General features: G+C 47.4%; 1 non-coding gene across 1 annotated transcript; it reads right to left on the minus strand.

The window, feature by feature from the left end:
* Nucleotides 1-1017: 1017 nt before the first annotated feature.
* On the minus strand, nucleotides 1018-1090 carry trnaf-gaa (transfer RNA phenylalanine (anticodon GAA)). The gene has a single exon. It is a non-coding gene; the product is annotated as a tRNA-Phe (tRNA).
* Between the last annotated feature and the right edge of the window lie 16248 nt (nucleotides 1091-17338).

The following is a 17338-nucleotide window of genomic DNA, read 5'->3' on the forward strand; positions in this document are numbered from 1 at the left end:
AGCTGCAGCCAGCCTCCTGGCAGCAAGCACATCAGCGCAGCTTTTCATGCTTGCTCCTTTGCAATTCAGATCCTTTCGTGCCAGGCAAACTGTTCGGACAAAATTATATTTTTTACATGAGAACACAACAGACGTGTTCGCGAAAGCACGGCACCAAGTGCGGGTAGGCATCCACTTGAAATCGATTTCCTCCTGTGTTTTTCTCTGGATGTTGTCTCTCTCGGTGCTGGGCGAACAATTCATTGATGCATTTGTCCTGAACTGAAGCCTTTTGCCCATCTCGCGGGGTCAGAGCCGCTCTGTCTGTCTATTACCTGCCTGTGACCCTTATCGGCAACATGCCGCCTGTTCAACTTTCAACAGCAAACCCAGAAAGACAAATGAACAGAAAGATGTGTCTCTCAGCCCCGGTGGCAAAGGATGTTAATCCAAATATATCCCCCGTGAGAGTCTGTGTGCATTGGCTTCCTTATAAAGTTTGCATTGGAAATGTGCGGGAAAAGCGTAAAATTATGAAATCATCCAGATGACCCGTACGGGGGTCGAACCCGCAACCTTGAGCGTTATTAGCACCACGCTCTCACCAACTGGGCTAATCGGCCACAATGCTCCCGTTGGCCAGGCTCGAACCTAGGCTGGGAAATTGTCTTTCAGGCTCACACTGGGTGACCGAGTTACTGCACAAACATTGAACACACCACATCGCTTAAACATTGTTAACTGTTCGTATGTACAACTGGGCAGAGTGTAAATCCAAAGTAACAGAAAGACTGGTCTAACAAACCTCATTCTAAAATTTATTACCGCACCACAGCCCCTCCCACAAACACTGTCCCGGTATAAAAGCAGACGGCGGGACCCCGACTGAATTTGAACCTGCAGCGGACGGTTGGAGCCGGATCCAGCATGTCCGACGTGGTTTCACTCCCATTCGTTTGGGAAACGCGTCATCAGGAGCGTAAAATTTCTCTTGATTCGTACCTTTTGGAGTGAAGGAGACAGAAAGTAACTAAAACCTGCCGAAACCCGGGATCGAACCAGGGACCTTTAGATCTTCAGTCTAACGCTCTCCCAACTGAGCAATTTCGGCTTCACGTCAAATACAGTATTCTGTCGTTCTTTTGGAGGATTTTCTATCCCCGGGTGGAATTGCCCCTCTCGCTCATTCCTCACTTCGGGCAATGTGACCCGACCAGATCTCGGAGCTCAGGTTGTGTTAATGTAAAGCTGCAGTGTTGATAAAGATACAAAGCTGACACAGCACGGGGGACCTCACTGTGTTGGACACAGCGTGAAATGCAATGACATGTTCAAATAAAGTTACAGAGCACAACACATGTGTAAAATTCCCTGTTCTTTTCTCCACACTGATGGGTTGTGAAGGGAGAGACGGGCCGAAGTCTCACTGAGCCGCACTGATCACGAGCCAAATCAAGTTCAATCTTCAGCTGCAGGTATGGTGCTGAGCCCCACACAGAAGTGAAAATACCCGTGGTTCTTAGTTCCTCACACAGTGGGCTACTGAGCAATACAGGAAGGGCTAATGAACATCTTAATGCTCAAGTTATCACGAGCCACGGACTCTCTGATTCCAGGCTTGCACACGTTGGTAAGTTTCAAAATTTGCATTTTTCACACTGGCAATGAAAATAATCGATAGCCGTGCCTGTGATAAGCTAAGTTTGTTCGGGAGATGCAGTGGGCAAGAAGATATACGGAAGACTGATAAAAACCGTGACAGCCCTGACACTGTGAGCTGCAGTTAGATGTTGGCAACATTTAAAGTCAGCCAGTCTAAATTTGACAGAAATCAAGTCCTGCTGACTTTGAAACAGCACGCATTTTACAGAAATCAAGAATGTGTATTTTGTATCGCTGTATGAAGAGTGATGTTGAGCAGCGGTGTGGAAAGTTGAATCAGGGGCGGAGCATTGTTCCGTAAGGGTGCATTGCATGGTGGCAATTCAAACAGCCCCAAAACGCACTGTTCTCTGACCGGGAATCGAACCCGGGCCGCAGCGGTGAGAGCGCCGAATCCTATCCACTAGACCACCAGGGAAACTGCAGCCAGCCGCCTGGCAACAAATCCATCAACGCAGCTTTTCATGCTTGCTCCTTTGCAATTCAGATGCTTTCGCGCCAGGCAAACTGTTCGGACAAAATTATATTTTTTACATGAGAACACAACAGACGTGTTCGCGAAAGCTCGGCACCAAGTGCGGGTAGGCATCCACTTGAAATCGATTTCCTCCTGTGTTTTTCTCTGGATGTTGTCTCTCTCGGTGCTGGGCGAACAATTCATTGATGCGTTTGTCCTGAACTGAAGCCTTTTGCCCATCTCGCGGGGTCAGAGCCGCTCTGTCTGTCTATTACCTGCCTGTGACCCTTATCGGCAACATGCCGCCTGTTCAACTTTCAACAGCAAACCCAGAAAGACAAATGAACAGAAAGGTGTGTCTCTCAGCCCCGGTGACAAAGGATGTTAATCCAAATATATCCCCCGTGACAGTCTGTGTGCATTGGCTTCCTTATAAAGTTTGTATTGGAAATGTGCGGGAAAAGCGTAAAATTATGAAAACATCCTGATGACCCGTACGGGGATCGAACCCGCGACCTCTGGTCCTATTAGCACCACGCTCTCACCAACTGAGATAACCGGCCACAATGCTCCAGTTGGCCAGGCTCGAATCTAGGCTGGGAAATTGTCTTTCAGGCTCACAGTGGGTGACCGAGTTACTGCACAAGCATTGAACACACCACATCGCTTAAACATTGTTAACTGTTCGTATATACAACTGGGCAGACTGTAAATCCAAACTAACAGAAAGACTGCTCTATGGTCTAACAAACCTCATTCTAAAATTTATTATCGCACCACAGCCCCTCCCACAAACACTGTCCCGGTATAAAAGCAGACGGCGGGACCCCGACTGAATTTGAACCTGCAGCGAACGGTTGGAGCCGGATCCAGCATGTCCGATGTGGTTTCACTTCCATTCGTTTGGGAAACGCGTCATCAGGAGCGTAAAATTTCTCTTGATTCGTACCTTTTGCAGTGAAGGAGACAGAAAGTAACTAAAACCTGCCGAAACCCGGGACCTTTAGATCTTCAGTCTAACGCTCTCCCAACTGAGCTATTTCTGCTTCATGTCAAATGCAGTATTCTGTCGTTCTTTTGGAGGATTTTCTATCCCCGGGTGGAATTGCCCCTCTCACTCATTCCTCACTTCGGCAATGTGACCCGACCAGATCTCGGAGCTCAGGTTGTGTTAATGTAAAGCTGCAGTGTTGATAAAGATACAAAGCTGACACAGCACGGGGGACCTCACCGTGTTGGACACAACGTGAAATGCAATGACATGTTCAAATAAAGTTGCAGAGCACAACACATGTGTAAAATTCCCTGTTCTTTTCTCCACACTGATGGGTTGTGAAGGGAGAGACGGGCCGAAGTCTCACTGAGCCGCACTGATCACGAGCCAAATCAAGTTCAATCTTCAGCTGCAGGTATGGTGCTGAGCCCCACACAGAAGTGAAAATGCCCGTGGTTCTTGTTCCTCTCACAGTGGGCTACTGAGCAATACAGGAAGGGCTAATGATCATCTTAATGCTCAAGTTATCACGGGCCACAGACTCTCTGATTCCAGGCTTGCACACGTTGGTAAGTTTCAAAATTTGCATTTTTCACACTGGCAATGAAAATAATCGATAGCCGTGCCTGTGATAAGCTAAGTTTGTTCGGGAGATGCAGTGGGCAAGAAGATATACGGTAGACTGATAAAAACCGTGACTGCCCTGACACTGTGAGCTGCAGTTAAATGTTGGCAACATTTAAAGTCAGCCAGTCTAAATTTGACAGGAATCAAGTCCTGCTGACTTTGAAACAGCACGCATTTCACAGAAATCAAGAATGTGTATTTTGTATCGCTGTATGAAGAGTGATGTTGAGCAGCGGTGTGGAAAGTTGAATCAGGGGCGGAGCATTGTTCCGTAAGGGTGTATTGCATGGTGGCCATTCAAACAGCCCCAAAATGCACTGTTTTCTGACCGAGAATCGAACCCAGGTCGCGGCGGTGAGAGCGTCGAATCCTAACCACTAGACCACCAGGGAAACTGCAGCCAGCCTCCTGGCAGCAAGCACATCAACGCAACTTTTCATGCTTGCTCCTTTGCAATTCAGATCCTTTCGCGCCAGGCAAACTGTTCGGACAAAATTATATTTTTTACATGAGAACACAACAGACGTGTTCGCGAAAGCACGGCACCAAGTGCGGGTAGGCATCCACTTGAAATCGATTTCCTCCTGTGTTTTTCTCTGGATGTTGTCTCTCTCGGTGCTGGGCGAACAATTCATTGATGCATTTGTCCTGAACTGAAGCCTTTTGCCCATCTCGCGGGGTCAGAGCCGCTCTGTCTGTCTATTACCTGCCTGTGACCCTTATCGGCAACATGCCGCCTGTTCAACTTTCAACAGCAAACCCAGAAAGACAAATGAACAGAAAGGTGTGTCTCTCAGCCCCGGTGACAAAGGATGTTAATCCAAATATATCCCCCGTGACAGTCTGTGTGCATTGGCTTCCTTATAAAGTTTGTATTGGAAATGTGCGGGAAAAGCGTAAAATTATGAAAACATCCTGATGGCCCGTACGGGGATCGAACCCGCGACCTCTGGTCTTATTAGCACCACGCTCTCACCAACTGAGATAACCGGCCACAATGCTCCAGTTGGCCAGGCTCGAACCTAGGCTGGGAAATTGTCTTTCAGTCTCACACTGGGTGACCGAGTTACTGCACAAACATTGAACACACCACATCCCTTAAACATTGTTAACTGTTCGTATATACAACTGGGCAGAGTGTAAATCCAAAGTAACAGAAAGACAGCTCTGTGGTCGAACAAACATCATTCTAAAATTTATTATCGCACCACAGCCCCTCCGACAAACACTGTCCCGGTATAAAAGCCGGCGGCGGGACCCCGACTGGATTCGAACCTGCAGCAGACGGTTGGATACGGATCCAGCATGTCCGATGTGGTTTCACTCCCATTCGTTTGGGAAACGCGTCATCAGGAGCGTAAAATTTCTCCTGATTCGTTCCTTTTGTAGTGAAGGAGACAGAAAGTAACTAAAACCTGCCGACATTCGGGATCGAACCAGGGGCCTTTAAATCTTCATATCTAACGCTCTCCCAACTGAGCTATTTCGGCTTCACATCAAATACAGTATTCTGTCGTTCTTTTGGAGGATTTCCTATCCCCGGGTTGAATTGCCCCTCTCGCTCATTCCTCACTTCGGGCAATGTGACCCGACCAGATCTCGGAGCTCAGGTTGTGTTAATGTTGTAAGGGGTTTTCTTCGAGAGGTTTCCCTGAGGTTTCTCTCTCTAGAGGCCTCTCTCTCTTGCACAGTAAAACTTAGAGTGGTTCGACCCACTCACCCCTTAGATTCTATAATCTGGACTTAGGTGCAGGAACTGCAATGCACAGAAGACTCTTGTAGATCAAGTTTGATGAATAAAAATGAAATTTTATTGCAAATGGAAAAATATCAAATCAAAATGCAACAAAGACAAGAGTACGGTACATGGGAGGGAAAAACAAATACAAACAAATCATAACGTCATTATACTAACTAAGGCAAATATAGGCATCTTATACTCTACAAAGATCATCATGAAATAAAGAAACACATGGAGCATCGAGGGACAACAACTCATGTTAATTGTACACTTAAATCCACCCCCTTATTAAACTTAACTAGATCTGATTGTGAAGGGCCAGAAACATGCTCACCAATCCCGCTCGGAAGTGCAAGGTTTTGAAAAAGAGGCTGCTGGGGCTGCAACGACTGTCCGATTTTAAACTGTCCTTTTCTCCGCTCTCTTTGTGACTGTCCGAGCTTGTTGATTCAAGCTTCCTCCAAAGTCTTCTCCCAAGCGGTGTCTTCCTCCTCAAGCTGCGTGTTGTGCCTCAATAATTCCGAGACTCGATGTTAGCGAAACAAAACAAGGCTTTTATTAACTTAGAAAGTTAGAGACCGAACTTCCTCAATCGAGTAGCGTAAGTCACGGGACTTTATGAAGTGGAACAGCCGCGTGACCCCTGGGTGGCAGAGGTCGTTGTGGAGGGTCTGTAGCCGATCCCCGGTGGCGCTGGCACACATCCCTCGTGAGAGGGCGTCAGGGGATTAGTTAAGGGCCCCTGGCCGGTAAATGATGTCGTACTCGAAGGTGGAGAGCTCGATCCGCCACCTAAGAATCTTATCATTTTTAATCTTCCCCCTCTGTTTATTATTGAACATAAACGCTACCGACCACTGGTCGGTAAGTAGGGTGAAGCGTTTGCCAGCTAGGTAGTGGCGCCAGTGGCGCACTGCCTCCATGATGGCTTGGGCCTCCTTTTCCATGGAGGAGTGTCTGATCTCGGGACCTTGGAGGGTCCTCGAGAATGAAAGCTACGGGCCGCCCCGCCTGGTTGAGGGTGGCCGCCAAGGCGAAGTCAGACGCATCACATTCCACTTGAAATGGAGTGTTCTCGTCCACTGCCTGTAGCGTGGCCCGCTCAATATCCTGCTTAATGCTTTTGAAGGTGGCGTGGGCCTCAGCAGAGAGCGGAAAAGAGGATGCTTTCAAGAGGGGGCGGGCTTTGTCGGAGTAGTTGGGGGCTCATTGGGAATAATAAGAAAATAACCCCAGGCACCTTTTCAGGGCTTTGGAAGTGTTGGGCAGGGGCAGCTCCCGTAGGGGGCGCAATCGGTCGGGGTCTGGTCCGATTTCCCCATTCTCCACCACGCTGCCTAGTATGCAGAGTCGCGTGGTGTTGAAAACGCACTTGTCCTCGTTGTAGGTGAGGTTGAGTTTTTGTGCGGTTTCCAGGAACCTCTCGAGGTTCGAGTCGTGATCCTGCTGATTGTGGCCGCAGATGGTGACGTTGTCGAGGTAGGGGATGGTTGCCTGCAAGTGGTGGTCATCGACCATGCGGTCCATCTCCCTCTGAAAAACCGAGGCCCCATTCGTCACCCCAAAGGGGACTCTGAGGAATTGGTAGAGGCGTCCGTTCGCCTCGAAGGCGGTGTACGGGCGGTCCTCTGGTCTGATAGGGAGCTGGTGGTACGCTGACTTGAGGTCGATGGTGGAGAACACCCGGTATTGGGCGATTTGGTTCACCATTTCTGATATGCGGGGTAGCGGGTAGGCGTCTAGTTGGGTGTACCTGTTGATCGTTTGACTATAGTCGATCACCATCCGTTTCTTCTCGCTACCCCTTACCACTACCACTTGGGCGCGCCACGGGCTGTTGCTGCGTTCAATAATGCGCTCTTTCAGGAGCCTGTCTACCTCGGTCGCGATAAACCGCCTGTCCTCCCAGCTGTACCTCTTGCTTTTGGTCGCTATTGGCCAGCAGTTAGGAGTAAGGTTCGCGAATAGCGAAGGCGGCTTTACCTTCAGGGTAGCCAGACCGCACACTGTGAGGGGCGGCTGGGACCCACCGTACTTGAGCGTGATGCTTTGGTGGTTGCACTGGAAATCCAGGCCCAAGATCATGCTCGCACATAGGTTCTTCATGATTAATACTTTAAAATTATCGTATACAGTTCCGTTAATGCCCTATTGTACCGTGCAGTAACCCAGAATGGTCGATGTCTGGGTTTTATCAGCCATAGAGATGGTACCCTGAGCAGGGACCACCTTTAGGGAGAGTTGCTGTGCCAGTTCAGGGTGGATAAAACTCTCCGTGCTTCCACTGTCAATTAAACATTTAACCCGGCACCCGTTTACCTCGATGTCCACCATTGATTTGGATAGCGGGTGCGGCCTGGTCTGGTCCACTGTGACCGATGCCACTGTAGGGCCCTGATCGATACAAGATGGCGTCCACGCTGTCTGCTCATAAGATGGCGGACCCCACGAGGTCGGGCAAGATGGCGTCCAAGATGGCCGCTCCCACGGCGCACACGCGCCGGTGGTGGGTTTTCCGGCGGTTGGTTTTCCGGCGGGGTTCCCTCTGCACACCTTCCCGAAGTGCCCCTTCTTACCGCACTTAAAGCAGGTGGTGCCTTTCGCTGGGCACAGGTTTCTGGTGTGTTTTGGCTGCCCGCAGAAGTAGCAGTTGGGTCCCTGACGCGTCGCGGCTGTCGTAGGGCTTCTGGGGGGAGAGCGGGGCCCCGCCGGTGTCGGGCTGCTGGGCGGGGAAGATGCCTTCCAAGATGGCGGCGCCCTCGGTGCACACGTGGCGGCGTAGACGGCGCGGGCTGAAGAGTAGGCGTCCGAGTTTCTCTGGGCCACATCCAGGGATCGCGTGGTGTCCGCAGCCTGTTTCAGGTCCAACCCCATTTTTTCCAGCAGTCTTTGCCGGATGTAAGTGGAGCTGAGGCCTGTGATAAAGGCATCGTGAACAAGATCGTCAGTGTACACTGCGGCTTTTACATCTCGGCACTTGCAGTCTTTGCCAAGCATTTTCAGGGTGCTTAGGAACTCCTCCACCGATTCCCAGGTCGCTGTGCGCGAGTAGCGAGCAGATGCCTAGCATACACCTCATTCGTCGGCTGCTGGTAATGCGCCTTTAAGATGTCGCAGGTGGCCAGGTACGTATCGGCGTCTTGGATGAGGGGGTAAACCCGGTGGCTTACCCAATTCCGCAGAATACCGAGTCTCATCCTCGCAGCGTCCGTAGCGTCTTTGATGGCTGCGGAATTGTCCAGGAAGAATTCCATACACTCAAACCAGTGTCCGAAGCGTGCTGATGCGTCCAGAGCATGTTGATCCAAATCCAAACATTCGGGTTTCAGGAGTTGATCCATAGTGTTGAAAAATAAGTTAATAAAATTGATGTGCCTCAATAATTCCGGGACTCGATGTTAGCGAAACAAAACAAGGCTTTTATTAACTTAGAAAGTAACACGTAAGAGAGAGAGGTATCTTCCTTCTGGAGACTGAGGCCAGACTGAGCTAGCTTACAAAAGGGGCCAGGTATGGGCGGAGCCCTACACACACTGCACATTCCAGCACATTCCAATAAACAATACAATGAGGACTGGGGGAAGGGAAATGACACTGAAACCGACCACAGTCACAGGCAGTGATGAATGGAATATTTCATCACACTGCGTTCCGGGGTGCTGCGTCCTGGTCCTGTGTCTCAACTCGTCCAAGCTGTCCCTGGGGTCGTTGCCCCTGTCGAGTCGTGTCCCACTGCCGTGTCCTCCAAGCTGCTTGTTCAGCTTGCCTCGAGTGTCGCTTCCAACCCGGTGCTTCTGCTTGTTTCAACTGCTGAAAAGTCTCTTCAGTTATACCTTTCTTCCCGAGGCTTCACTTCCCCCCCCCAAAATCAGGTGAGTCTTTGTTTTAACTTTTGGTGGGCTTTGAGCACAGCGGGGCAGTTATTATATTTTAAATCATTTTAAGCGGCTGGTAACAGGCCCATCTCTGGTTTGAAATGCCTTTCATTGTTGTTAAATTTCGTGCTGATCCTGTTACCGAGCCCTTGGTGTTGTCCTCATGAATAAGTTATTGTCTCTTTCATCTGGGTCAACATTTAGATGGCCTCTGTCTCCAGCCAGATCTTGAGTGGATCTGCATCTAATCCATATGCAAGCCTGTGGGTCTGGCTTTGTCCTCTCAGAAACAGCTTCCAGAACTTGCTATGGGTTCAATCCACATAGTTGTCTGAGGTTGTGCAGGAACCATTTTAAAGTGTCCTAATAAGCGGGTCACATGATACGGCGGCCATTTTGTATGCCCCTTTTTCTGGGCTTCTTTTAAAAGTCTTTAAAATCATGGCCTCTTCTGCCCATTGATCCTTATTAATATGAAATCCAATTTTGCGAATCCTACATTTGCAAGCTGCATTCGGCTGGCATACTTGTTGAAATTGAAAGCAGTGCTTCTTGAAACGTAGGCATTGCACTTCGTATTCTCGAAAAAAGTTAATAATTGCTTATCTTTCGTGCAGCAGTGCCTTGCAAAGATTACACACATTTTACCTGGCAGGACTGCAAGACAAGCTGCTATGAGCAGTATGAAAAAGAAGCAGAGATTTGTGAACCGCTAGCCATCAAGGCAGCTGTGTGATTTGCTCAGAACCGAGGCTTAGCAGAGGGGTAAGTGAGCAAGCTGAAGTTAAGGATGAGAGCAGGCCGAGACAAAGTATAATGGTGGTACGGTAATGTTGTTGATTTTGAGAAAAGAATCTAATGACTTTTTCAGCAACGGTTCCATGGTGTTATGGTGAGCACTCTGAATCCAGCGATCCGAGTTCAAATCTCGGTAAAACCTGAATTCTTGTTGTCCCAGCTGCTGGAAATTTGGGACATACAAGCTTGGCATCTGCATACCAACCACGGTTACTGGACCGTTTGCTGCCTGAATCAATGACGGCTGATTTAATTGTTCTCAACATCAGATGATAGGCTCAACCTCTCATTCCCAGTTCCAAATAAGCGCGGCAAGCAAAATGTGTGTTGTCCAGTGCTTCGTTTGACTGCACAGCAGATTGCTCAACATTTTCTTTGCAAACTGTATTCGGCTGGCATATTGTTGAAATTGAAAGCACTGCTTCTTGAAACGTAGGCATTGCACTTCGTATTCTCGAAAAAAGTTAATAATTGCTTATCTTTCGTGCAGCAGTGCCTTGCAAAGATTATACACATTTTACCTGGCAGGACTGCAATACAAGCTGCTGTGAGCAGTATGAAAAAGAAGCAGAGATTTGTGAACCGATAGCCATCAAGGCAGCTGTGTGATTTGCTCAGAACCGAGGCTTAGCAGACGGGTAAGTGGGCAAGCTGAAGTTAAGGATGAGACCAGACCGAGACAAAGTATAATGGTGGAGACGGTAATGTTGTTGATTTTGAGAAAAGAATCTAATGAACTCTTCAGCAATGGTTCGATCACCTTATGGGCCATCAGAATATTTTCATCATTTTATGGTTTTTCATAACATTTGAAATATAAAATTTATAAGAGAACAAATCCATACCGTATCTCACGGGGGAATTATTTGGATGAACATCCATTGCACCTTTGACACCAGGGTGGAGAGACACATAGACCATAGAATCATAGATTAATACAGCACAGATGGAGGCCATTCGGCCCATCAAGTCTGCACTGTTACATTGGAAGAGTTCTCCAATTAGTCCCACTCACCTGCTCTTTCCCCACAGCCCTCCAAATTTCTCCTTATCAATATTCCCCTTTTGAAAGTTACTATTGAATCTGCTTCCACCGCCCATTCAGGCAGCGCATTCCCAATCAGAATAATTCACAGCGTAAAAAAATTCTCCTCATCTCCCCTCTGGTTCTTTTGCCGGTTATCCTCAATTGGTGTCCTCTGGTTACCGACCCTCCTGCCACTGGAAACAGTGTCTCCTTATTTACTCTATCAAAACCCCTTGAAATTTTGAAAACCTCTATTAAACTTCCTCTTAACCATCTGAGGAAAAGAATCCCAGCTTCTCCTGTCTCTCCACATAACTGAAGTCTCTCATCCCTGGGACCACTCTGAGACTTCAAACCGAGGCTCTCGCTCTATGTGTCTGTTGCTCTCTCTTTGTCTCTATCTGTCTCTCTCTCTCTGTCTATTGCTCTTTCTATGTCCGTCTCTTTCTCACTCTATTCACAGCTGGACTTTTGCTCTGACAGGTTCTGTGTATGTTAATATAGTTGTGAAAGATGTCATGTGGGAGACCGATGGTTCAATTCCCCGACAGGGCAGATGATTTTTAACATCCCCAATTATAAACCGTTGGACATCACCTTAAAATGCTCCTTTTTGAACAGAAAAAAATAACTAAATGAATTTTAAAAGATGTACTGGCATATGAAGAAATGTATAACAATTTCCTGCAACATTTCCTCGTTAGTATAGTTTCCCTCTCCCTTTTGTGTGGGGCACGGAGGAGGGAGAGAGGGACAGAGCAAATGAGATTACGCACAAATCGCTGGGGTTTGGGACTAAGCACGACTTCTCTTTCAAAGAGACAGCACAGGCACGACGGGCCGAATGGCCTCCCAATGTAATGCAAGCCTCCGTAAATCAATGAAACTCAGATGGATATCTGAGACATACACACACAAAGAGACACATGTCTGTGTCTGTGTGTGTTTGAGCATTTGTCTCAAACACTGCATAACTACTTCCTCTACCACGTCCTTGATAGTATAGCGGTGAGTATTCAATTCCCCGACAGCTTCTCTCTGTATGTTTCATAGAAACATAGAAGATAGGAGCACGGGTAGGCCATTCGGCCCCTCGAGCCCGCTCTGTCATTTAATGAGATCATGGCTGATCATCCAAATTCAGTACCCTGTCGGTGCTTTCTCCCCATATACCTTGATCCCTTTAGCCTCAAGAAATATATCCAACTCCTTCTTGAATATATTTAATGAATGTGCCTCAACTGCCCCGTGCGGCAGAGAATTCCACAGATTCACCACTCTCTGGGTGAAGAAATTCCTCCTCATCTCAGTCCTAATTGGCTTACCCCCTATGCTTAGTCTATGACCACTGGCTCTGGAATCCCCCGCCATCGGGAACATGCTTCCTGCATCTAGTTTGTCTAGTCCTGTTAAAATTTTATAAGTTTCAATGGGATCCCCTCTCATTCTTCTTAACTCTAGCGAATATGAGCCTAATCAACCCAATCTCTCCTCATACGTCTTTCCTGCCATCCCAGGTATCTGTCTGGTGAATCGTTGCTGCACTCTCCATGGCAAGAACATCCTTCCTCAGATAAGGCGACCAAAATGGCACACAATACTCAAGGTTTTTCTCTCTGTCTCTTAGAAAAGCGCAGATGGAAATAGATTGCAAGTGGATGCCTACCCGCAACTGGTGCTGTGGTTTCCTGAACACGTCTTTTGTATTCTCACCTGAAAAATGTCATTTTGTACCAAAGGTTTGCCTGGCGTGGAAGTAATCTGAATTTCACAAAATACACTTCCTTGCCTTCTGCACAATGCCTGCTGTTTCAAAGTCATCAGGAAATGACTAGAACTTTCTATCAACATTTGGAACAAGACACTTTACATGTTGTCTACATTTAACTGCAGCTCACAGTGTCAGAACAGTCACAGTTATCAATAGTCTTCCATGTATCTTCTTTCCCACTACATCTCCCTAACAAACTTAGCTGATCAGAGCACGGCTATCAATCAATTTATTGCCAGTGAGAAAAATGCAACATTTGAAACATAGCAACGTGTGCAAGACTGGAATCAGAGAGTGCCTGGGCACTGATAACTTAACCTGAGCATTAAGATATTCATTAGGCCTGAGCCCTTCCTGTATTGCTCAGTAGCCCACTGAGTGAGGAACTGAGAGACAACAGGCCGGGCATGGAGCCTGGGCATTTTCAGCTCTGTGTGGGGCTCAGCACCATACCTGCTGCTGAAGATTTAACTTGACATCATTTTAGCTTGGCTCAAGATCAGTGAGTCAAAACAGGACAGAAGGAGGCCATTCGGCCCATCGAATCCGTGACGGCTCTCTGTCGAGCAACCCAGTCAGTCCCATTCCCCGCTCTCTCCCCGTAGCCCTGCAAGTTTATTTCCCTCTAGTGCCTATCCAGTCACCCCTTGAAAACATTGAGTGTCTCCGGTTCCATCAGGTTGGGGCGGAAACATTTTGTAAAATATTCCCCATTAAAAATGAATTAACATGAAAAAGTTAATTAGTTTTGTGGTTAAATATGAATAAAATAAAATCTCTTAAAACACGTATATTTGCTCTGTGCAATTCTGGACCATCAGCAGCAGCATAATTGTATTCAAGCACAATCTCGTCGGGCATATCACTCCACCATTACCCTCAATCCAGGGGACCAAACCTGGCTCAGTGAGATGTGTAGAAGAGCAGGCCAGGAGCGGCACCAGGCGCACCTAAAAATGAGACCATTCCAAACTGGTGAAACTGGATATGGAACCAAGGCGGGCCAATGCAGCTCAGATACAGATTATCCAGGATCTAATTGAGTGAAGGAACAGGGCTGAGGGGCTGAATGGCCTCCTCATGTTCCGATTAGTCTGTCACCATTAAGAAAATGTTTGGAATGGCTTTCTCGGATCCCAGTGGATGATCTCATACTCACCGACATTGTACCCATTGTTACAGTTTATCCCACGATCTTGCAGCCAAAATACACATTTTGAAAACCTGGAAAAAGTTAATGCACCGTCCTTGGGTGGGCTCGAATCACCAACCTTTCAGTTAACAGCCGAACGCACTAACACAATTGCGCCACAGAGACTGGCTGAAATATTGATTACAACATATACTAAAGCCAGAGATTACCGAGATAAAACCTCAGGTCACAGAGAGCAAGATAGCAACTGTCCAGACTCTGTTTACTTGTGCAAATTAAAAAATGTAACCTTCCTTGTCGGAGGGACTGAGGTTGTCATTTCAATGTTTTCAGCTGATTTCACAGGCGATCCCCAGCTCTGAATCCCCCAGCAGAGAATTCAAGGAGAGTTTGATATAAATGAGATTCAACATTAGTATCCGAACATTACTCTTGATTCGGGACTCTGATCTCTCTCCAGCATGTCGCTGCTGAAGATTGAATTTGATATAATTTCACCTTGTCTCGTGATCAGAGCGGCTCACTGAGACTTCGGCCATCTCTCCCTTCACAACCCATCAGTGCGGAGAAAAGAACAAGGAATTTTACACGTGTGTTCTGCTCTGTAACTTTATTTGGACATTTCAGTGCATTTCACGCTGTGTACAACACGGTGAGGTCCCCCGTGCTGTGTCAGCTTTGTATCTTTATCAACACTCCAGCTTTACATTAACACAACCTGAGCTCCGAGACCTGGTCGGGTCACATTGCCCGAAGTGAGGAATGAGCGAGAGGGGCAATTCCTCCCGGGGTTAGAAAATCCTCCGAAAGAATGACAGAATATTTAATTTGCTGTGAAGCCGAAATAGCTCAGTTGGGAGAGCGTTTTAAAGGACCCTGTTTCGATCCCGTGTTTCGGCAGGTTTTAATTATATTCACCTCCTTCCCTATAAGAGGAGCGAATCAGGAGCAATTTTCCATTCTCGCACGGGCATCTCCCAAAGGAAATGGGAGTGAAAACCACATTTTACTCATTAGATCCTGCTCCAACCGCTCGCTGCAGGTTCGAATCTAGTCGGGGTCTCGCCGACTGTTTTTATTCCGGGACTGAGGGAGGGGCTGTTCAGCGGTGGTGCGATAATCATTTTTAGAATGAGGTTTGTTAGATTAAAGAGCTCTTTTACAGTTACTTTCGATTTACACACTGCCAAGTTGTATATAGGAACAATGTTTAAGCGATGTGGTGTGTTCAAAGTTTGTGCAGTAAATTGGTCAGCCAGTGTCAGCCTGAAAGACAACCTCGCAGCCTGGGTTTGAGCCTGCCCACGAGCGCATTGTGGCCAGTTAGCTCAGTTGGTGAAAGCGTGGTGCTAATAACGCCAAGGTCGCAGGTCCGATCCCTGTACGGGCCATCGGAATATTTTCATAATTTTAGGCTTTTCTCGCACATTTCAAATACAAACTTTATAAGGAAGCCGATGCACACTGAATCTCATGGGGGATTTATTTGGATTAACATCCATTGCATCTTTGCCACCGGGGCTGAGAAACACATCTTTCTATTTATTTGTCATTCTGAGTTTGCTGATGAACGTTGATGGGATGTGGGAGTCGCTGGCTAGGCCTGCATTTAGTGCCCATCCCTAATTTCCCTTGAGAAGATGGTGGTGAGCCGCCTTCTTGAACTGCTGCAGTCCATATGGTGTAAGTACACCCAAAATGCTGTTAGGAAGGGAGTGCCAGGATTTTGGCCCAGCGACAGTGAAGGAACGGCGGAGGATTGGCTCTCTAACAGAAAGCAGAGAGTTGGGATAAATGGTTCGTTCTCAGATTGGCAACCAGTAACTAGTGGTGTTCCGCAGGGGTCAGTGCTGGGTCCCCAACTCTTTACAATCTACATTAACGATTTGGAGGAGGGGACCGAGTGTAACATATCAAAGTTTGCAGATGATACAAAGATGGGACGGAAAGTAGTGAGTGAGGAGGACATAAAAAACCTGCAAAGGGACATAGACAGGCTAAGTAAGTGGGCAGAGATTTGGCAGATGGAATACAATACTGGAAAGTGTGAGGTTATGCACTTTGGCAGGAAAAATCATAGAGCAAGTTATTATCTTAATGGCAAGAAACTGGAAAGTACTGTAGTACAAAGGGATCTGGGGGTCCTAGTGCACGAAACTCAAAAAGTTAGTATGCAGGTGCAGCAAATGATCAAGAAGGCCAATGGAATGTTGGCTTTTATTGCTAGGGGGTTGGAATATAAAAACAGGGAGGTATTGCTGCAGTTGTACAAGGTATTGGTGAGGCCGCACCTGGAATACTGCATACAGTTTTGGTGTCCATACTTAAGAAAAGACATACTTGCTCTCGAGTCAGTACAAAGAAGGTTCACTCGGTTAATCCCGGGGATGAGGGGGTGGTCACATGAGGAGAGGCTGAGTAGATTGGGACTCTACTCATTGGAGTTCAGAAGAATGAGAGGCGATCTTATTGAAACATATAAGATTGTGAAGGGGCTTGATCGGGTGGATGCGGTGAGGATGTTCCCAATGATGGGTGAAACTAGAACTAGGGGGCATAATCTTAAAATAAGGGGCTGCTCATTCAAAACTGAGATGAGGAGAAACTTCTTCACTCAGAGGGTGGTAGGTTTGTGGAATTTGCTGCCCCAGAAAGCTGTGGAAGCTACATCATTAAATAAATTTAAAACAGAAATAGATAGTTTCCTAGAAGTAAAGGGAATAAAGGGTTACGGGGAGCGGGCAGGAAATTGGACATGAGTCTGGGTTCGGAATGGTCATGGCCCTGTGGGTAGTGGAGCGGGCCCAGGGGCCGTGTAGCCTTGTTCTGCTCCTACTGTGTTCTAATTCTGTTAGATTTCAGGAGATGGTTTTATTCCTGTTCCTGGCTGGGGTGGAGATCGCCTTTACAGAAGGTAAGTACTGTAGAAAATATAGGGACAGAGTGATCTCCTGGAAGAATTTCGATCGCCTAGATGGGTCGGAGAGGAATTTCCCAGATTTTTTTCTCCCAAATTGACCATTGGGTCTTTATCTGGTTTTTCGCCTCTCCCGGGAGATCACATGGGTTCGGGTGGATGCAGAGTGATAGAAGATTTGAGGTCAGGATCAGATCAGCCATGATCTTATTGAATGGTGGAGCAGGCTCGAGGGGCCGATTGGCCTACTCCTGCTCTTATTTCTTATGTTCTTAAACAGGTCCAAGTCAGGATGGTGTGTGGCTTGGAGGGGAACTTGTAGGTGGTGATGTTCCCA

Source organism: Somniosus microcephalus, unplaced genomic scaffold, assembly GCF_052327205.1.
Source record: "Somniosus microcephalus isolate GS21.2 unplaced genomic scaffold, FLI_Smic_1.0 unresolved_chr4, whole genome shotgun sequence".
In the NCBI taxonomy this organism is placed as follows: Eukaryota; Metazoa; Chordata; class Chondrichthyes; order Squaliformes; family Somniosidae; genus Somniosus; species Somniosus microcephalus.